We start from the raw sequence: 20,000 nt of genomic DNA, 5'->3' as shown, positions 1-20,000 counted from the left end.
TGCCCCGGGTGCGCACCTTGGTGGGCGCCATGGTGCACTCCGAGGTGCCCAAGATTGGTGCGCACCAAGGAGCGCTCCGAAGTGCGCTCCAAGGTGCGCAGGTGCGCGCGAAGTCGAAAGTTGGGTTAATTGTCCGGTTTGCCTCGGGTGCGCACCTTGCGTGCACCTTCGCCAGGGTGGGCGCCTTGGTGCGCACACCTTGGCTGGGCTGCGCACCCGGGCGCGCACACCTTGGCACCCGCGTTTCCTTCATTTTAAATTTTTTTTTTTTACAATCTCTCAAGTGGGAAATTCTATAATCTCAACTTTTTTTGCCTTTTCAGGAAACTTTTGAATGGAGCGCATCATTGGTGCGCTCCGAAGTGTGCTCCAAGGTGCGCACCTCTGGTGTGCTCCAAAGCTCTCTCCAGCTGCGTGCACCTGCCCCGGCCGCGCACCCGGCCCCGCCCAGCTTCGCTCACCTGTCCCGGGCGTCTGGTGCGGAACCTTAGAGTAAGAAACATCACCGTGCACCTTGGCCAACGTGCGCGACTCGACCGAGCGCGCACTGGCCGAGGTGCACACCGATTTCACCTGGGTGCGCGCGCAGCACCTCGGGCGCACCGGGGTGCGCGCACAACGCCCGGGTTGCACCGTGGCCTGTGTGCTCGGGGCGCCTCGGGTGCGCGCTCGGTGTCGCCCCCGCGCGCGCGGTAGTGCGGGCAGCGCACCCCGGCCCGGCCCGGCCCCGACGAGAACGCAAACGGGCAAAAGGTTTATTCAAATAGCATTGCGACGCCCGGCGAAAAACTAAGAAAGGGTGCAACACCGGGACTTCCCGGGAGGTCACCCATCCCAGTACTACTCCGGCCCAAGCGCGCTTAACTGCGGAGTTCTGATGGGATCCGGTGCACTAACGCTGGTATGATCGCACCCGTTATGAGCTTGTCGCAGTGTGTACTTAGCAAACCGCGACCCACGTGCGAATCCACCCCGGCCACCCACCCCCGTCGAGGTGCACACCCTCCCTCGCGAAGTGCGCCCCGTTCGCCAAGTGTGAGCCCTGCCCGGGTGCGCGCACCTTGCTAGGGCGTCGGGTGTGCACCCGGCCCGGCCTACGTGCGTGCACCTGGACGGGGCGTCGTGTGCGTGCAGTGTCCCGTCTGCAACGCGGTGCCCACACACCACCTCGGGCGCAACGACCTGCGCTCACATGTGGGCCGAGTGCACCTTGGTGCATGTTCGGGGCGCCTCGGGTGCACGCTCGATCTTGCCCCGGTGCACCAAGGCGCTCGGTTTGCCCCGGGTGCGCACTTGGTGCAAGGTGGGCACCCAAAATAGGGATCAAGCACCAAAACACAAGTTTCGGGATGCAAAATGGGACCCAAGGACCACAAATGCGTTCCAAGACCCATGATGGGTCCACGAGAACAAAAATGTGTTCCGAGACTTAATAAACAAATATTGGGTTTTAGGAGAAGAAACATGCTCTGATGCCCAAAACGAGAATCGACCCCGAAAAGGCCACAGGCCAAAAGTGGGATGCGAGACAAAAAAAAATGGGACCCGAGGACCAAAATTGGGTTCCCAGGTCGAAGACAGGGCAACCGGACAAGAAACGACCTCTAAGGCTCGAAATGAGTCCCGACGACTAAAACTTGACAAGAAGCACCCATCAGGCACCCAACTCGACACCCATGGGATGCCGACCCACCCGGGCTTCCACCTAGCACACCTTGGCACCCACCCACCCTCGCACCCAACCTCGCACCCAACTTAGCACCTTTGAACCCACATTGGCACTCACCCTGACCCTGGCACCTTGGAACCCACATTGGCACTCACCTTGACCCTGGCACCCACCTTTGCACTCACCTTGGGACCCACCCTGGCTCCCACCTCGGCACCCACCCAGACACCCACCTTGGTTCCTTGGCACCCACCTTGGATCCTTGGCACCCACCCCGACACCCACCTTGGCACGCAACTTGGCTACTTGCCACCCACCTTGGCTCCTTGACGCCCACCCCGACAACCACCCCGTGACCTACCCTGGCTAGGGTTGGTGCACACCCACCCTGGTGCCCACCTTGGCACCCACCCCATGACCCACCTTGGCACGCACCTTAGTACCCACCCCGTTACCCACCCTAGGACCCACCCCGTGACCCACCTTGGCCAGGGTGGGTGCCTTGGTGCGCACAACTTGCCTGGGCTGCACACCAGGGCGGGCTCAAGATGGCACCCGCGTTCCGTTTTTTTCACTATCTTTCAAAACGGAAATTTTAAAATCTCGTTTTTTTTTTTTTTTTGCCTTTTCTGGAAATTAGTGAAGGCAGCGCATCAAAGGTGCGCAATGCTGGTGCGAACCCGGGAGCGCTCCGATGTGTGCTCCAAGGTGCGGCGTGCACGAAGTCCGAGCCCGGCTTGCCCCGGGTGCGCACCTCGCGTGCACCTTCGCCGGGGTGAGCACCTTGGCTGGGTTGCGCGCCCTGGTGCGCACCAAGGAGCGCTCTGAAGTGTGCTCCAAGGTGCGGCGTGCACGAAGTCGGAGCTCGGTTTGCCCCGGGTGTGCACCTCGGGTGCGCACCTCGCGTGCACCTTCGCTGCGGTGGGCACCTTGGCTGGGTTGCGCGCCTTGGTGGGCACCATGCAGTGCACGAAGTCGGAGCCCGGTTTGCCCCGGGCGCGCACCTCCGCCAGGGTGGGCACCTTGGTGCGCACAACTTGCCTGGGCTGCGCACCAGGAAGGGCTCAAGATGGCACCCGCGTTCCGTTTTTTTCACTATCTTTCAGAACGGAAATTTTAAAATATCGTTTTTTTTTGCCTTTTCTGGAAATTAGTGAAGGCAGCGCATCAAAGGTGCGCAACGCTGGTGCGAACCTAGGAGCGCTCCGATGTGTGCTCCAAGGTGCGGCGTGCACGAAGTCGGAGCCCGGTTTGCCCCGGGTGCGCCCTGGTGGGCACCATGGTGCGCACCAAGGAGCGCTCCGAAGTGTGCTCCAAGGTGCGGCCTGCACGAAGTCGGAGCCCGGTTTGCCCCGGGCGTGCACCGCGGGTGGGCACCTTGGTGCGCATGCCTTGCCTGGGCTGCGCACCAGGGCGGGCTCAAGATGGCACCCGCGTTCCGTTTTTTTCACTATCTTTCAAAACGGAAATTTTAAAATCTCATTTTTTTTTGCCTTTTCTGGAAATTAGTGAAGGCAGCGCATCAAAGGTGCGCACCTCGCTGCCCACCACGGTGCGCAACGCCGGTGGGCACCCGGGAGTGCTTCGAAGTGTGCTCCAAGGTGCTGCGTGCACGTTGTCGGAGCCCGGTTTGCCCCGGGTGCGCACCTCGCGTGCACCTTCGTCGGGGTGGGCACCTTGGCTGGGTTTGCCCCGGCTGCGCTCCGAAGCGGGGTTATTGGAGCGCCGCCTCTTTTTTTGTCGGAGCGTTTGGTGGGGTTTCTCGCATTGGCTCTTCCCAGGCCCGGTTGCCACCCTGGCGCGCACGAAGTCGGAAGTAGGGTTAATTGCCCGGGTGCGCACCTTTGCCAGGGTGGGCACCTTACCTGGGCTGTGCACCAGGGCGGGCTCAAGATGGCACCCGCGTTCCGTTTTTTTCACTATCTTTCAAAACGGAAATTTTAAAATCTCCTCTTTTTTTTGCCTTTTCTGGAAATTAGTGAAGGCAGCGCATCAAAGGTGCGCACCTCGCTGCCCACCTTGGTGTGCTCTGAGGTGCGCACCCGGGAGCGCTACGAAGTGTGCTCCAAGGTGCGGCGTGCACGTTGTCGGAGCCCGGTTTGCCCCGGGTGCGCACCTCGCCTGCACCTTGGCCGGGGTGGGCACCCTCGCTGGGTTTGCCCAGGGTGCGCTCCGAAGCGGGGTTACTGGAGCGCCCCCTCTTTTTTTGTCAGAGCGTTTGGTGGGGTTTCTCGCATTGGCTCTTCCCAGGCCCGGTTGTTGGGTGCGCTCCCACCCTGGCGCGCGCGAAGTTGGAAGTTGGGTTAATTGCCCGGGCGCGCACCTTCGCCAGGGTGGGCACCTTGGTGCGCACACCTTGGCTGGGCTGCGCACCAGGGCGGGCTCAAGATGGCACCAGCATTCCCTTTTTCTCACTATCTTTCAAAACGGAAATTTTAAAATCTCGTTTTTTTTTGCCTTTTATGGAAATTAGTGAAGGCATCGCATCAAAGGTGCGCACCTCGCTGCCCACCTTGGTGTGCTCCGAGGTGCCCACCACGGTGCGCTCCGAGGTGCCCACCACGGTGCGCAACGCCGGTGCGAACCCGGGAGCGCCCCGATGTGTGCTCCAAGGTGCGGCGTGCACGAAGCCGGACCCCGGTTTGCCCCGGGTGCGCACCTCGCGTGCACCTTGGTGCGCACACCTTGGCTGGGTTGCGCGGCCTGGTGGGCACCATGGTGCGCACCAAGGAGCGCTCCGAAGTGTGCTCCAAGGTGCGGCGTGCACGAAGTCCTAGCCCGGTTTGCCCCGGGTGCGCACCTTCGCCGCGGTGGGCACCATGGCGTGCACGAAGTCGGAGCCCGGTTTGCCCCGGGTGCGCACCTCGCGTGCACCTTCGCCGGGGTGGGCACCTCGGCTGGGTTGCGCGCCCTGGTGCGCACCAAGGAGCGCTCCGAAGTGTGCTCCAAGGTGCGGCGTGCACGAAGTCGGAGCCCGGTTTGCCCCGGGTGCGCACCTTCGCCGCGGTGGGCACCCTGGTGCGCACCATGGCGTGCACGAAGTCGGAGCCCGGTTTGCCCCGGGTGCGCACCTCGCGTGCACCTTCGGCGGGGTTGCGCGCCCTGGTGCGCACCAAGGAGCGCTCCGAAGTGTGCTCCAAGGTGCGGCGTGCACGAAGTCGGAGCCCGGTTTGCCCCGGGTGCGCACCTCGCGTGCACCTTCGGCGGGGTTGCGCGCCCTGGTGGGCACCATGGTGCGCACCAAGGAGCGCTCCGAAGTGTGCTCCAAGGTGCGGCGTGCACGAAGTCGGAGCCCGGTTTGCCCCGGGTGCGCACCTCGCGTGCACCTTCGCCGCGGTGGGCACCATGGCGTGCACGAAGTCGGAGCCCGGTTTGCCCCGGGTGCGCACCTCGCGTGCACCTTCGCCGGGGTGGGCACCTCGGCTGGGTTGCGCGCCCTGGTGCGCACCAAGGAGCGCTCCGAAGTGTGCTCCAAGGTGCGGCGTGCACGAAGTCGGAGCCCGGTTTGCCCCGGGTGCGCACCTCGCGTGCACCTTCGCCGCGGTGGGCACCATGGCGTGCACGAAGTCGGAGCCCGGTTTGCCCCGGGTGCGCACCCCGCGTGCACCTTCGCCGGGGTGGGCACCTCGGCTGGGTTGCGCGCCCTGGTGCGCACCAAGGAGCGCTCCGAAGTGTGCTCCAAGGTGCGGCGTGCACGAAGTCGGAGCCCGGTTTGCCCCGGGTGCGCACCTCGCGTGCACCTTCGCCGCGGTGGGCACCTTGGCTGGGTTGGGCACCATTGAGCGCTCCGAAGTGTGCTCCAAGGTGCGCACCATGGCCCTCCAAGGTGCGCAGCATGGCGTGCACGAAGTCGGAGCCCGGTTTGCCCCGGGTGCGCACCTCGCGTGCACCTTCGCCAGGGTGGGCACCTCGGTGCGCACACCTTCTCAATGTTTTCTTGCCTTTTCTGGAAATTGGTGAAGGCAGCGCATCAAAGGTGCGCACCTCGGTGTGCTCCGAGGTGCGAACCCGAGAGCGCTCCGAGGTGCCCACGAAGTCGAAAGTCGGGTTAATTGCATTGTTTTCCCCGGGTGCGCTCCGAGGTGCGCAACATCGGTGCGCACCAAGGAGGGCTCCGAAGTGTGCTCCAAGGTGCGCACGATTCGGAGCTCGGTTTGCCCGGGGTGCGCACACCTTGGCTGGGTTGCGCACCCTTTGTGCGCTCCAAGGTGCGCACGAAGTCGGAGCTCGGTTTGCCCCGGGTGCGCACCTTCGCCAGGGTGCGCACCTTGATGCGCACGCCTTGGCTGGGCTGCGCACCTTGGTGGGCGCCATGGTGCGCACCTTTCGTGCGCTCCAAGGTGCGCACGAAGTCGGAGCTCGGTTTGCCCCGGGTGCGCACCTTGGTGGGCGCCATGGTGCACTCCGAGGTGCCCAAGATTGGTGCGCACCAAGGAGCGCTCCGAAGTGCGCTCCAAGGTGCGCAGGTGCGCGCGAAGTCGAAAGTTGGGTTAATTGTCCGGTTTGCCTCGGGTGCGCACCTTGCGTGCACCTTCGCCAGGGTGGGCGCCTTGGTGCGCACACCTTGGCTGGGCTGCGCACCCGGGCGCGCACACCTTGGCACCCGCGTTTCCTTCATTTTAAATTTTTTTTTTTTACAATCTCTCAAGTGGGAAATTCTATAATCTCAACTTTTTTTGCCTTTTCAGGAAACTTTTGAATGGAGCGCATCATTGGTGCGCTCCGAAGTGTGCTCCAAGGTGCGCACCTCTGGTGTGCTCCAAAGCTCTCTCCAGCTGCGTGCACCTGCCCCGGCCGCGCACCCGGCCCCGCCCAGCTTCGCTCACCTGTCCCGGGCGTCTGGTGCGGAACCTTAGAGTAAGAAACATCACCGTGCACCTTGGCCAACGTGCGCGACTCGACCGAGCGCGCACTGGCCGAGGTGCACACCGATTTCACCTGGGTGCGCGCGCAGCACCTCGGGCGCACCGGGGTGCGCGCACAACGCCCGGGTTGCACCGTGGCCTGTGTGCTCGGGGCGCCTCGGGTGCGCGCTCGGTGTCGCCCCCGCGCGCGCGGTAGTGCGGGCAGCGCACCCCGGCCCGGCCCGGCCCCGACGAGAACGCAAACGGGCAAAAGGTTTATTCAAATAGCATTGCGACGCCCGGCGAAAAACTAAAAAAGGGTGCAACACCGGGACTTCCCGGGAGGTCACCCATCCCAGTACTACTCCGGCCCAAGCGCGCTTAACTGCGGAGTTCTGATGGGATCCGGTGCACTAACGCTGGTATGATCGCACCCGTTATGAGCTTGTCGCAGTGTGTACTTAGCAAACCGCGACCCACGTGCGAATCCACCCCGGCCACCCACCCCCGTCGAGGTGCACACCCTCCCTCGCGAAGTGCGCCCCGTTCGCCAAGTGTGAGCCCTGCCCGGGTGCGCGCACCTTGCTAGGGCGTCGGGTGTGCACCCGGCCCGGCCTACGTGCGTGCACCTGGACGGGGCGTCGTGTGCGTGCAGTGTCCCGTCTGCAACGCGGTGCCCACACACCACCTCGGGCGCAACGACCTGCGCTCACATGTGGGCCGAGTGCACCTTGGTGCATGTTCGGGGCGCCTCGGGTGCACGCTCGATCTTGCCCCGGTGCACCAAGGCGCTCGGTTTGCCCCGGGTGCGCACTTGGTGCAAGGTGGGCACCCAAAATAGGGATCAAGCACCAAAACACAAGTTTCGGGATGCAAAATGGGACCCAAGGACCACAAATGCGTTCCAAGACCCATGATGGGTCCACGAGAACAAAAATGTGTTCCGAGACTTAATAAACAAATATTGGGTTTTAGGAGAAGAAACATGCTCTGATGCCCAAAACGAGAATCGACCCCGAAAAGGCCACAGGCCAAAAGTGGGATGCGAGACAAAAAAAAATGGGACCCGAGGACCAAAATTGGGTTCCCAGGTCGAAGACAGGGCAACCGGACAAGAAACGACCTCTAAGGCTCGAAATGAGTCCCGACGACTAAAACTTGACAAGAAGCACCCATCAGGCACCCAACTCGACACCCATGGGATGCCGACCCACCCGGGCTTCCACCTAGCACACCTTGGCACCCACCCACCCTCGCACCCAACCTCGCACCCAACTTAGCACCTTTGAACCCACATTGGCACTCACCCTGACCCTGGCACCTTGGAACCCACATTGGCACTCACCTTGACCCTGGCACCCACCTTTGCACTCACCTTGGGACCCACCCTGGCTCCCACCTCGGCACCCACCCAGACACCCACCTTGGTTCCTTGGCACCCACCTTGGATCCTTGGCACCCACCCCGACACCCACCTTGGCACGCAACTTGGCTACTTGCCACCCACCTTGGCTCCTTGACGCCCACCCCGACAACCACCCCGTGACCTACCCTGGCTAGGGTTGGTGCACACCCACCCTGGTGCCCACCTTGGCACCCACCCCATGACCCACCTTGGCACGCACCTTAGTACCCACCCCGTTACCCACCCTAGGACCCACCCCGTGACCCACCTTGGCCAGGGTGGGTGCACCCACCCTGGTGCCCACCTTGGCACCCACCCATCCTAGCACCCAGCCTGTGACCGGGCTTGGAACCCAACCTTGCACCCGTCTTGGCCAGTGTGGGTGCGCACCCATCCTGGCACCCACGTTGTGACACACCCTTTAACCCACGCACCCTAGCAGCCACGTTGGCACCCACCTTGGAACACAACCTAGCAACTTGGCACCCACCCCGTGACCCACCTTGGCATCCACCATAGCAGTCGCCCACTTGGCACCCACCTTGGAACCCAAGTTGGCACCCACCTCGGCACCCACCTTGACACTTGTGGACCCACCTTGCCACTCACCCTAGCATCGACCCATCCTAGCACCCACCCTGGCACCTTTGCACCCTAGCACTCACCCATCCTAGCACCTAACCTGTGACCCACCTTGACACTCACCCTCGCACCCACCTTGGAACCCAACCTAGCACCCACCCACCCTGACACCAACCCTAGCACCTACCCACCCTTGCACCCACCCTGTGACCCATCTTGGCACCCACCCATCCTACCACTCAACCTATCACCCACCTTCTCACCCACCTTGGCATCCACCTTAGCACCCACCCACACTGGCACCTTGGCACCCACCTCGGGCAAGGTGGGTGCACACCCACCCTGACACCCAATTTAGAACCAACCGAGCATGTTACCCACCTTGGCACCCACATTGCAGCCCACCCTAGTACCCACCCTATGACCCACATTGGCATCCACACCCTAGCACCCAGGCACCTCGACACCCGCCTTGACACGCACCCTAGCACTAAACCTGTGACCCACCTTGGAACTCACCCTAGAACCCACCCACCCTGTGAACCACCTTGGCATCCACCTTAGCACCCACCCACCTTGGCACCCACTCTAGCACTCACCCATCCTAACACCCAACTTGTTACCCACCTTGGCACCCGCCCTCGCGTCCACCTTGAAACCCACCCTAGCACCCACCCACGCAGGAGCCCACCTTGGCACCCAACCTAACACCCACGCATCCTGGCACCCAACTTGTGACCCACCTTGGAACCCACCCTAGTACCCACCTTTGAACCCACTATATCACCAACCCACCTTGGCACCCACCCTATGACCCTCTTTGGAATCCACCCTAGCACGCACCCACCCTGGCACCCACCATGGAGCGCACCCTAGCACCCACCCACCTCGGCACGCACCTCAACACCCACCTTGGTGTGCGCACTGCGCCAACCTCTCAAAGACCCTATGTGGTGCGCTCCAAAGTGTACACCTTTGGTGCGCTCCAAGGTGCGCACCTTTGGTGCACACCGAGGTGCACACCAAAGTGTGCACCGAGGTGAGCACCAAAGTGCACTCCAAGGTGCACACCAAGGCGTGCACCTTTGGTGCGGTCAATGCAAACGAATTCGGAAGTTGGGGTCGATGTCCTAATCGCTGCTGCAGACTACACGTATGAGAATCGGACAAATAGCTTTATATAGGGGAGGTGTTGCGTTTGATGGGTCGACTCCCCTGGTTGTGTGCACTGCACCAACTTCAAAGACCCTGTCTTGTTTAAGAAGTCAAAAGTTGGGGTGGATGTCCTAATCATTGCTGCAGTCTACGCATGTATGAGAATCAGACAAATAGCTTATATAGGGGAGGTGTTGCATTCGGTGGGTTGACTCCCCTGGTTGTGCGCACTGCGCCAACCTCAAAGACCCCGCATAGCAGAAGAAGTCGGAAGTCGGATTTTGGTGAGCACCAAGGCGTGCACCTTTGGTGCGGTCAACGCAGACGAATTCAGAAGTTGGGGTGGATGTCCTAATCGTTGTTGCAGGCTACACATGTATGAGAATCAGACAAATAGCTTATATAGGGGAGGTGTTGGGTTTGATGGGTCAACTCCCTTGGTTGTGCGCATTACGCCAACCTCAAAGACCTTGTTTTCGTTAAGAAGTCAAAAGTTGGGGTCAATGTCCTAATGGCTCCTGTAGGCTACACATGTATGAGAATCGGACAAATAGCTTATATAGGGGAGGTGTTGGGTTTGATGGGTCGACTCCCCTGGTTGTGCGCATTACGTCAACCTCAAAGACCTTGTTTTCGTTAAGAAGTCAAAAGTTGGGGTCGATGTCCTAATTGCTCCTGTAGACTACACATGTATGAGAATCAGACAAATAGCTTATATAGGGGAGGTGTTGGGTTTGATGGGTTGACTCCCCTAGTTGTTCGCATTACACCAACCTCAAAGACCTTGTTTTCGTTTAGAAGCCGAAAGTTGGGGTCGATGTCCTAATTGCTCCTGCAGGCTACGCATGTATGAGAATCAGACAAATAGCTTATATAGGGGAGGTGTTGGGTTTGATGGGTCGACTCCCCTGGTTGTGCGCATTGCGCCAACCTCAAAGACCCTGCATTGCGGATGAAGTCGAAAGTCAGAGTTTGGTGTGCTACAAGGTGTGGTCGAAGGTGCTCACCTAGGTGTGCACCTTTGGAGCGCAGGAAAAGTGCCCTCCAAAAGTGCGCACCTTTGGAGTGCACAAAAGTGCCCTCCAAAAGTGCGCACCTTTGGAGCGCACAAAAGTGCCCTCCAAAAAGTGCCCTCCAAAAGTGCGCACCTTTGGAGCGCACAAAAGTGCCCTCCAAAAAGTGCCCTCCAAAAGTGCGCACCTTTGGAGTGCAGAAAAGTGCCCTCCAAAAAGTGCCCTCCAAAAGTGTGCACCTTTGGAGTGCACAAAAGTGCCCTCCAAAAGTGCGCACCTTTGGAGCGCAGAAAAGTGCCCTCCAAAAAGTGCCCTCCAAAAGTGCGCACCTTTGGAGCGCAGAAAAGTGCCCTCCAAAAAGTGCCCTCCAAAAGTGCGCACCTTTGGAGCGCAGAAAAGTGCCCTCCAAAAAGTGCCCTCCAAAAGTGCGCACCTTTGGAGCGCAGAAAAGTGCCCTCCAAAAAGTGCCCTCCAAAAGTGCGCACCTTTGGAGCGCACAAAAGTGCCCTCCAAAAAGTGCCCTCCAAAAGTGCGCACCTTTGGAGCGCACAAAAGTGCCCTCCAAAAGTGCGCACCTTTGGAGCGCACAAAAGTGCCCTCCAAAAGTGCGCACTTTTGGTGCGCACCAAGGCGCTGGTTCGGTCGTTGCAGGCGAGTTCGGAAGTTGGGGTCGATGTCCTGAGCGGAGGTGCAAACTACACAGGTGTCGGAATCGGACAAATAGCTTATATAGGGGAGGTGTATGCTTCGATGGGTCGACTCCCCAGGTTGAGCGCACCGCGCCAACCTCAAAGACCCTACGGTATGGATGAAGTCGGAAGTTGGGTCCGATGACCGATTCGATTAGTAGGTATGCTCATGAGGTCGGAATTTGGGTCCGATGACCTGCCATGTGCAGGAAGGCGAATGTTGGCACTGTGCGTTGCAAGGTGCACACCAAGGTGCTGGTGCGGTCTTTTTAGTCGAGTTCGGAAGTTGGGGTCGATGTCCTGATCGGAGGTGCAAGCTACACAGGTGTGGGAATCGGACAAATAGCTTATATAGGGGAGGTGTATGCTTCGTTGGGTCGACTCCCCGGGTTGAGCGCACCGCGCCAACCTCAAAGACCCTACGGTATGGATGAAGTCGGAAGTTGGGTCCGATGACCGATTCGATATGTAGGCATACTCGCGAGGTCGGAATTTGGGTCCGATGACCTGCCATGTGCAGGAAGGCGAATGTTGGCACTGTGCGTTGCAAGGTGCGCACCAAGGCGCTGGTTCGGTCGTTGCAGGCGAGTTCGGAAGTTGGGGTCGATGTCCTGATCGGAGGTGCAAACTACACAGGTGTGGGAATCGGACAAATAGCTTATATAGGGGAGGTGTATGCTTCGTTGGGTCGACTCCCCGGGTTGAGCGCACCGCGCCAACCTCAAAGACCCTACGGTATGGATGAAGTCGGAAGTTGTGTCCGATGACCGATTCGATATGTAGGCATACTCGCGAGGTCGGAATTTGGGTCCGATGACCTGCCATGTGCAGGAAGGCGAATGTTGGGACTGTGCGTCGCAAGGTGCGCACCAAGGCGCTGGTGCCGTCGTTGCAGTCGAGTTCGGAAGTTGGGGTCGATGTCCTGGTCAGAGGTGCAAACTACACAGGTGTGGGAATCGGACAAATAGCTTATATAGGGGAGGTGTATGCTTCGATGGGTCGACTCCCCGGGTTGAGCGCACCGCGCCAACCTCAAAGACCCTACAGTATGGATGAAGTCGGAAGTTGGGTCCGATGACCGATTCGATACGTAGGCATATTGGCGAGGTCTGAATTTGTGTCCGATGACCTGCCATGCGCAGGAAGGCGGAATTTGGGTCCGATGACCGAGTTGATGGCGTGCCATGCGCAGAAAGGCGGAATTTGGGTCCGATGACCGAGTTGATGTTGATGGCCCGCCATGCACAGGAAGGCGGAATTTGGGTCCGATGACCGATTTGAAGGCGTGCCATGCGCAGAAAGGCGGAGTTTGGGTCCGATGACCGAGTTGATATTGATGGCCCGCCATGCGCAGGAAGGCGGAATTTGGGTCCGATGACCTGACATACGCATGGAGTCCGACTCGGGGGCCGATGTTCGATTCGATGACTTGCATTGTGGGTAAAGTCGGAAGTTGTGGTCTTTGACCCGATTCGATGACCAGACTTCGGCTGCTTGAGAATCGGACAAATAACTTATATAGGGGAGGTAGTGTTCTCGAGCATCCTCCCCCCGTGCCCGTTTATGTCGATTGATGCTGGTGCTCGACTGGTTGGAGCGCTCGGATGCAAAAATCTTGCACCAGGATTTATCGATTGTGATGGACACGGCAAGTCTCCTGATTGCTATGCAGGAGCTCATCGTGAATCTCTATGCGGCCTTGGTATGGACTCGACCTGCGGAATGGTTCGGCAATGGTAGTCGCTCCAACACGTCCTTGCAATGGCCACAGAGGTGATTCGACTAGAGCTCCAGTCTAGCTTTTGGGTTGCTTGGCGGACTGGTATAGCCGCGATCGAGTTCCGGCCATGAACGTTTTAGATAGCTCTTGGGCTTTCTGGGACGGAAGTCGGAAGTTTGGGCTGTTGTCCGATTTGATGACCATTCTTCGGATGTGTGAGAATCGGACAAATAACTTATATAGGGGACTGTGTTGTCTCACGCAGCCCCCTCCGTGCCCCTCTATCTCGACCGATGTTGGTGCTTGAAAGGGTTGGGATCGCTCGGATTTATAAACGTGCACCACCATTTGTCGAGTGTGAGGGACGCGGCAGGTCTCCTAAATGCTATACGGGCGCTCTCTGAGAATCTCTATCCGGCCTCGACACAGACTAGTCTTGCTGAATGGTTTGGCACTGGTAGTCGATCCAACACGTCGTTGTTGTGGCCGCCTAGGCGATTCGATTCGAGCCCCCGTCTAGCTTTTGGGTTGCTTGGCGGATTTTGCCCTATCCGCAAGTGAGCTCGGTCCCTAAACGTTCGAGAAACCCGATTGCTATGCGCCGACTCTCTTTCTTGCGAGCCTCCATCTAGCTTTTGGGTCTCTACGGAACGGAAGTCGGAATCTGGGACCGTTGTTTGATTCGACGAGGCAGACTACGGTTGTGCGAGAATCGGACAAATAACTTATATAGGGGAGGTGTTGACTGGAGCATTCTCCCCCGTGCCCCTCTAACTCGACCAATGCTGGCGCTCGAACGGTGGTAGCGCTCGGATTTTCGTTGAGCGCCAGCATTGGTCGATTTAGAGGGGCATGCGAGATTCCCGAATGCTATGCGAGGGCTCTAACGGAAATGTCTATTGGTTTCGGTATGGATGCAATTGCGAGTGGTTCGGCAAAGGTAGTCGTTCCGATGCGTCCATGTCGTGGCCAAATCGATAATTCGATTTGAGCCCTCGTATAGCATTTGGGTCTCTCGATGTGATTCCGCATTCCAGTCCCTTTGGGCACTGCTTGAGCCGCATCCCAGGGGGTTCCCTTCCCAATAATCTGCCTCGCAACCCGATTGCTATGCGGTGAGGCTCCTCGGCCGCCTCGGAACTATCTGTGTATCAGACGCATCGCGGGATAAGGGGTTGGCAACGGTAGTCGCCCCAAGCGCGTCCGATGCTTGGACCATTCCGAGGCGGCCCTGAAGCCTCTTCCGTCTAGCCGTTGGGTCCTTCTCGCCGCATCCCTTGCCTCGCACCCCGATTGCTATGCGGTGAGGCTCCTCGGCCGCCTTGGAACTATCTGTGTATCAGACGCATCGCGGGATAAGGGGTTGTCACTGGTAGTCGCCCCAAGCGCGTCCGATGCTTGGACCATTCCGAGGCGGCCCTGAAGCCTCTTCCGTCTAGCCGTTGGGTCCTTCTCGCCGCATCCCTCGACTCGCACCCCGATTGCTATGCGGTGAGGCTCCTCGGCCGCCTTGGAACTATCTGTGTATCGGACGCGTCGCGGGATAAGGGGTTGTCACTGGTAGTCGCCCCAAGCGCGTCCGATGCTTGGACCATTCCGAGGCGGCCCTGAAGCCTCTTCCGTCTAGCCGTTGGGTCCTTCTCGCCGCATCCCTCGCCTCGCACCCCGATTGCTATGCGGTGAGGCTCCTCGGCCGCCTTGGAACTATCTGTGTATCGGACGCGTCGCGGGATAAGGGGTTGTCACTGGTAGTCGCCCCAAGCGCGTGCGATGCATGGACCATTCCCAGGCGGCCCTGAAGCCTCTTCCGTCTAGCCGTTGGGTCCTTCTCGCCGCATCCCTCGCCTCGCACCCCGATTGCTATGCGGTGAGGCTCCTCGGCCGCCTTGGAACTATCTGTGTATCGGACGCGTCGCGGGATAAGGGGTTGTCACTGGTAGTCGCCCCAAGCGCGTCCGATGCTTGGACCATTCCGAGGCGGCCCTGAAGCCTCTTCCGTCTAGCCGTTGGGTCCTTCTCGCCGCATCCCTCGCCTCGCACCCCGATTGCTATGCGGTGAGGCTCCTCGGCCGCCTTGGAACTATCTGTGTATCGGACGCGTCGCGGGATAAGGGGTTGTCACTGGTAGTCGCCCCAAGCGCGTCCGATGCTTGGACCATTCCGAGGCGGCCCTGAAGCCTCTTCCGTCTAGCCGTTGGGTCCTTCTCGCCGCATCCCTCGCCTCGCACCCCGATTGCTATGCGGTGAGGCTCCTCGGCCGCCTTGGAACTATCTGTGTATCGGACGCGTCGCGGGATAAGGGGTTGTCACTGGTAGTCGCCCCAAGCGCGTCCGATGCTTGGACCATTCCGAGGCGGCCCTGAAGCCTCTTCCGTCTAGCCGTTGGGTCCTTCTCGCCGCATCCCTCGCCTCGCACCCCGATTGCTATGCGGTGAGGCTCCTCGGCCGCCTTGGAACTATCTGTGTATCGGACGCATCGCGGGATAAGGGGTTGTCACTGGTAGTCGCCCCAAGCGCGTCCGATGCTTGGACCATTCCGAGGCGGCCCTGAAGCCTCTTCCGTCTAGCCGTTGGGTCCTTCTCGCCGCATCCCTCGCCTCGCACCCCGATTGCTATGCGGTGAGGCTCCTCGGCCGCCTTGGAACTATCTGTGTATCGGACGCGTCGCGGGATAAGGGGTTGTCACTGGTAGTCGCCCCAAGCGCGTCCGATGCTTGGACCATTCCGAGGCGGCCCTGAAGCCTCTTCCGTCTAGCCGTTGGGTCCTTCTCGCCGCATCCCTCGCCTCGCACCCCGATTGCTATGCGGTGAGGCTCCTCGGCCGCCTTGGAACTATCTGTGTATCGGACGCGTCGCGGGATAAGGGGTTGTCACTGGTAGTCGCCCCAAGCGCGTCCGATGCTTGGACCATTCCGAGGCGGACCTGAAGCCTCTTCCGTCTAGCCGTTGGGTCCTTCTCGCCGCATCCCTCGCCTCGCACCCCGATTGCTATGCGGTGAGGCTCCTCGGCCGCCTTGGAACTATCTGTGTATCGGACGCGTCGCGGGATAAGGGGTTGTCACTGGTAGTCGCCCCAAGCGCGTCCGATGCTTGGACCATTCCGAGGCGGCCCTGAAGCCTCTTCCGTCTAGCCGTTGGGTCCTTCTTGCCGCATCCCTCGCCTCGCACCCCGATTGCTATGCGGTGAGGCTCCTCGGCCGCCTTGGAACTATCTGTGTATCGGACGCGTCGCGGGATAAGGGGTTGTCACTGGTAGTCGCCCCAAGCGCGTCCGATGCTTGGACCATTCCGAGGCGGCCCTGAAGCCTCTTCCGTCTAGCCGTTGGGTCCTTCTCGCCGCATCCCTCGCCTCGCACCCCGATTGCTATGCGGTGAGGCTCCTCGGCCGCCTTGGAACTATCTGTGTATCGGACGCATCGCGGGATAAGGGGTTGTCACTGGTAGTCGCCCCAAGCGCGTCCGATGCTTGGACCATTCCGAGGCGGCCCTGAAGCCTCTTCCGTCTAGCCGTTGGGTCCTTCTCGCCGCATCCCTCGCCTCGCACCCCGATTGCTATGCGGTGAGGCTCCTCGGCCGCCTTGGAACTATCTGTGTATCGGACGCGTCGCGGGATAAGGGGTTGTCACTGGTAGTCGCCCCAAGCGCGTCCGATGCTTGGACCATTCCGAGGCGGACCTGAAGCCTCTTCCGTCTAGCCGTTGGGTCCTTCTCGCCGCATCCCTCGCCTCGCACCCCGATTGCTATGCGGTGAGGCTCCTCGGCCGCCTTGGAACTATCTGTGTATCGGACGCGTCGCGGGATAAGGGGTTGTCACTGGTAGTCGCCCCAAGCGCGTCCGATGCTTGGACCATTCCGAGGCGGCCCTGAAGCCTCTTCCGTCTAGCCGTTGGGTCCTTCTCGCCGCATCCCTCGCCTCGCACCCCGATTGCTATGCGGTGAGGCTCCTCGGCCGCCTTGGAACTATCTGTGTATCGGACGCGTCGCGGGATAAGGGGTTGTCACTGGTAGTCGCCCCAAGCGCGTCCGATGCTTGGACCATTCCGAGGCGGACCTGAAGCCTCTTCCCTCTAGCCGTTGGGGCTTTCTCGCCGCATCCCTCGCCTCGCACCCCGATTGCTATTCGGTGAGGCTCCTCGGCCGACTTGGAACTATCTGTGTATCGGACGCATCGCGGGATAAGGGGTTGGCAGTGGTAGTCGCCCCAAGCGCGTCCGATGCTTGGACCATTCCGAGGCGGCCCTGCAGCCTCTTCCGTCTAGCCGTTGGGGCCATCTCGCTGCATCCCCCACCTCGCACCACGATTGCTATGCGGTGAGGCTCCTTGGCCGCCTCGGAACTATCTGTGTATCGGACGCATCGCGGGATAAGGGGTTGTCACTGGTAGTCGCCCCAAGCGCGTCCGATGCTTGGACTATTCCGAGGCGGCCCTGCAGCCTCTTCCGTCTAGCCGTTGGGGCCATCTCGCCGCATCCCCCAGCTCCTCGGCTGCCTCGGAACTATCTGTGTATCGGACGCATCGCGGGATAAGGGGTTGGCAGTGGTAGTCGCCCCAAGCGCGTTCGATGCTTGGACTATTCCGAGGCGGCCCCGCAGCCTCTTCCGTCTACCCTTTGGGGCCATCTCGCCGCATCCCTCGCCTCGCACCCCGATTGCTATGCGGTGAGGCTCCTCGGCCGCCTGGGAACTATCTTCGTATCGGATGCATCGCGGGATAAGGGGTTGTCACTGGTAGTCGCCCCAAGCGCGTCCGATGCTTGGACTATTCCGAGGCGGCCCTGTGGCCTCTTCCGTCTAGCCGTTGGGGCCATCTCGCCGCATCCCTCACCTCGCACCCCCATTGCTATGCGGTGAGGCTCCTCGGCCGCCTTGGAACTGTCTTCGTATCGGAAGCATCGCGGGATAAGGGGTTGTCACTGGTAGTCGCCCCAAGCGCGTCCGATGCTTGGACTATTCCGAGGCGGCCCTGCAGCCTCTTCCGTCTAGCCGTTGGGGCCATCTCGCCGCATCCCCCACCTCGCACCCGGATTGCTATGCGGTGAGGCTCCTCGGCCGCCTTGGAACTATCTTCGTATCGGACGCATCGCGGGATAAGGGGTTGTCACTGGTAGTCGCCCCAAGCGCGTCCGATGCTTGGACTATTCCGACGCGGCCCTGTGGCCTCTTCCGTCTAGCCGTTGGGGCCATCTCGCCGCATCCCCCACCTCGCACCCCGATTGCTATGCGGTGAGGCTCCTCGGCCGCCTTGGAACCATCTTCGTATCGGACGCATCGCGGGATGAGGGGTTGTCACTGGTAGTCGCCCCAAGCGCGTCCGATGCTTGGACCATTCCGAGGCGGCCCTGAAGCCTCTTCCGTCTAGCCGTTGGGGCCTTCCCGCCCCATCCCTCGCCTCGCACCCCCGATTGCTATGCGGTGAGGCTCCTCGGCCGCCTTGGAACCATCTGTGTATCGGACGCATCGCGGGATAAGGGGTTGGCACTGGTAGTCGCCCCAAGCGCGTCCGATGCTTGGAGCATTCCGAGGTGGCCCTGAAGCCTCTTCCGTCTAGCCGTTGGGGCCTTCCCGCCCCATCCCTCGCCTCGCACCCCGATTGATATGCGGTGAGGCTCCTCGGCCGCCTTGGAACTATCTGTGTATCGGACGCATCGCGGGATAAGGGGTTGGCACTGGTAGTCGTCCCAATCGCGTCCGATGCTTGGACCATTCCGAGGCGGCCCTGCAGCCTCTTCCGTTTAGCCGTCGGGGCCTTCCCGCCGCATCCCTCGCCTCGCATCCCGATTCCTATGCGGTGAGTCTTCTCGGCCGCCGCGGAACTATACCTGTTATTGCTACTGCATCCTTCGGCTGGTAACCTCCTCTGCCGCCTTGGAACGTTCTCTTTGTCGGACGCGTCGCGGGATAAGGGGTTGGCACTGGTAGTCGCCCCAAGCGCGCCCGATGCATAGACCGCTCCGAGTTGACCTTGCTTTCAGCCTCTCACATGCATAGACCTCTCTGAGTCGACCCTGCAGCCTCTCACGTTTAGCCTTTGGAATCTCGCCTCACAACATGATTGCTATCCTTGATGCATCCCTTGCCTCGAGCCCTGATTGCTTTCTTGGCTGCATCCCTCCTCTCCTCACAGCCCGGTTGTCATCACTGCTTCATCCGTCGCTTCATGCATTCTGGCTGCTGGGCCCTTCCCACCGCACACCTCGATTGCTATCTCTTCTGCATCACACACCCCGATTGCTATCTCTGCTACATCCCTCGGCTCTCACTTCTGCATCCTTCGCCTCCCACCTCGATTGCTATCAATGCTGCATCCGTAACCTCACACCCCGATTGCTATGCGGGGAGGCTCCTTGGCCGCCTTGGAAATTTCTGTGTGTCGGACGCACCGCGGGATAAGGGGTTGGCACTGGTAGTCGCCCCAAGTGCGCCCGATTCTTAGACCGCTTCGAGGTGACCTCGTAGCCTCTTTCGTCCAGGCTTCCTGCCTTCAACGCCCTTTTTACACCTCGATTGCTATGCGCGGGCTCGTTGGCGTCTATCACCTCTCTGCGAAGAGTGGCACGATGATTGTTGGGGTAAATCGTAGCAGTCCGATCTCTGGCCTTGGGCCATTGTGAGGGCTGATCGATTTCCTGTGCGCATCTCGTGTTCGCCCAGTAACAGACTCGACGACTTGTAATCGGTCTTGTTCCCGATTGTTCCTGGAGGTAGTCTTCGGAACTCTTGGATTTGACCTGTCACTCGAACTGTCCTCTTCCGAGGATGCTTGTGTGTGTGTGCTTGTGCCATTTCCTTGGCGGTATTAACGAGATATTAAAGAGCGGAGTGAGCGCCTCGCCCAGCTATGTTTGGGGCTCTCACTCCCTTACCCGGTGTGCGACCGCTTTGCACGTAGGTTGCGGAGCATCGCGACTCTTTCGATGTTTGGC

General features: G+C 60.3%; 2 non-coding genes across 2 annotated transcripts; both read right to left on the bottom strand.

Moving 5' to 3' along the window:
* Window positions 1-796: 796 nt before the first annotated feature.
* Window positions 797-915, bottom strand: LOC131869419 (5S ribosomal RNA). The gene has a single exon (XR_009367802.1). It is a non-coding gene; the product is annotated as a 5S ribosomal RNA (ribosomal RNA).
* A 5,915-nt stretch (window positions 916-6,830) lies between these two features.
* On the bottom strand, window positions 6,831-6,949 carry LOC131869416 (5S ribosomal RNA). The gene has a single exon (XR_009367799.1). It is a non-coding gene; the product is annotated as a 5S ribosomal RNA (ribosomal RNA).
* Between the last annotated feature and the right edge of the window lie 13,051 nt (window positions 6,950-20,000).

The sequence above is a fragment of the Cryptomeria japonica genome, unplaced genomic scaffold, assembly GCF_030272615.1.
Source record: "Cryptomeria japonica unplaced genomic scaffold, Sugi_1.0 HiC_scaffold_246, whole genome shotgun sequence".
Taxonomy (NCBI): Eukaryota; Viridiplantae; Streptophyta; class Pinopsida; order Cupressales; family Cupressaceae; genus Cryptomeria; species Cryptomeria japonica.
This window is presented reverse-complemented; position numbering and strand designations above follow the sequence as displayed.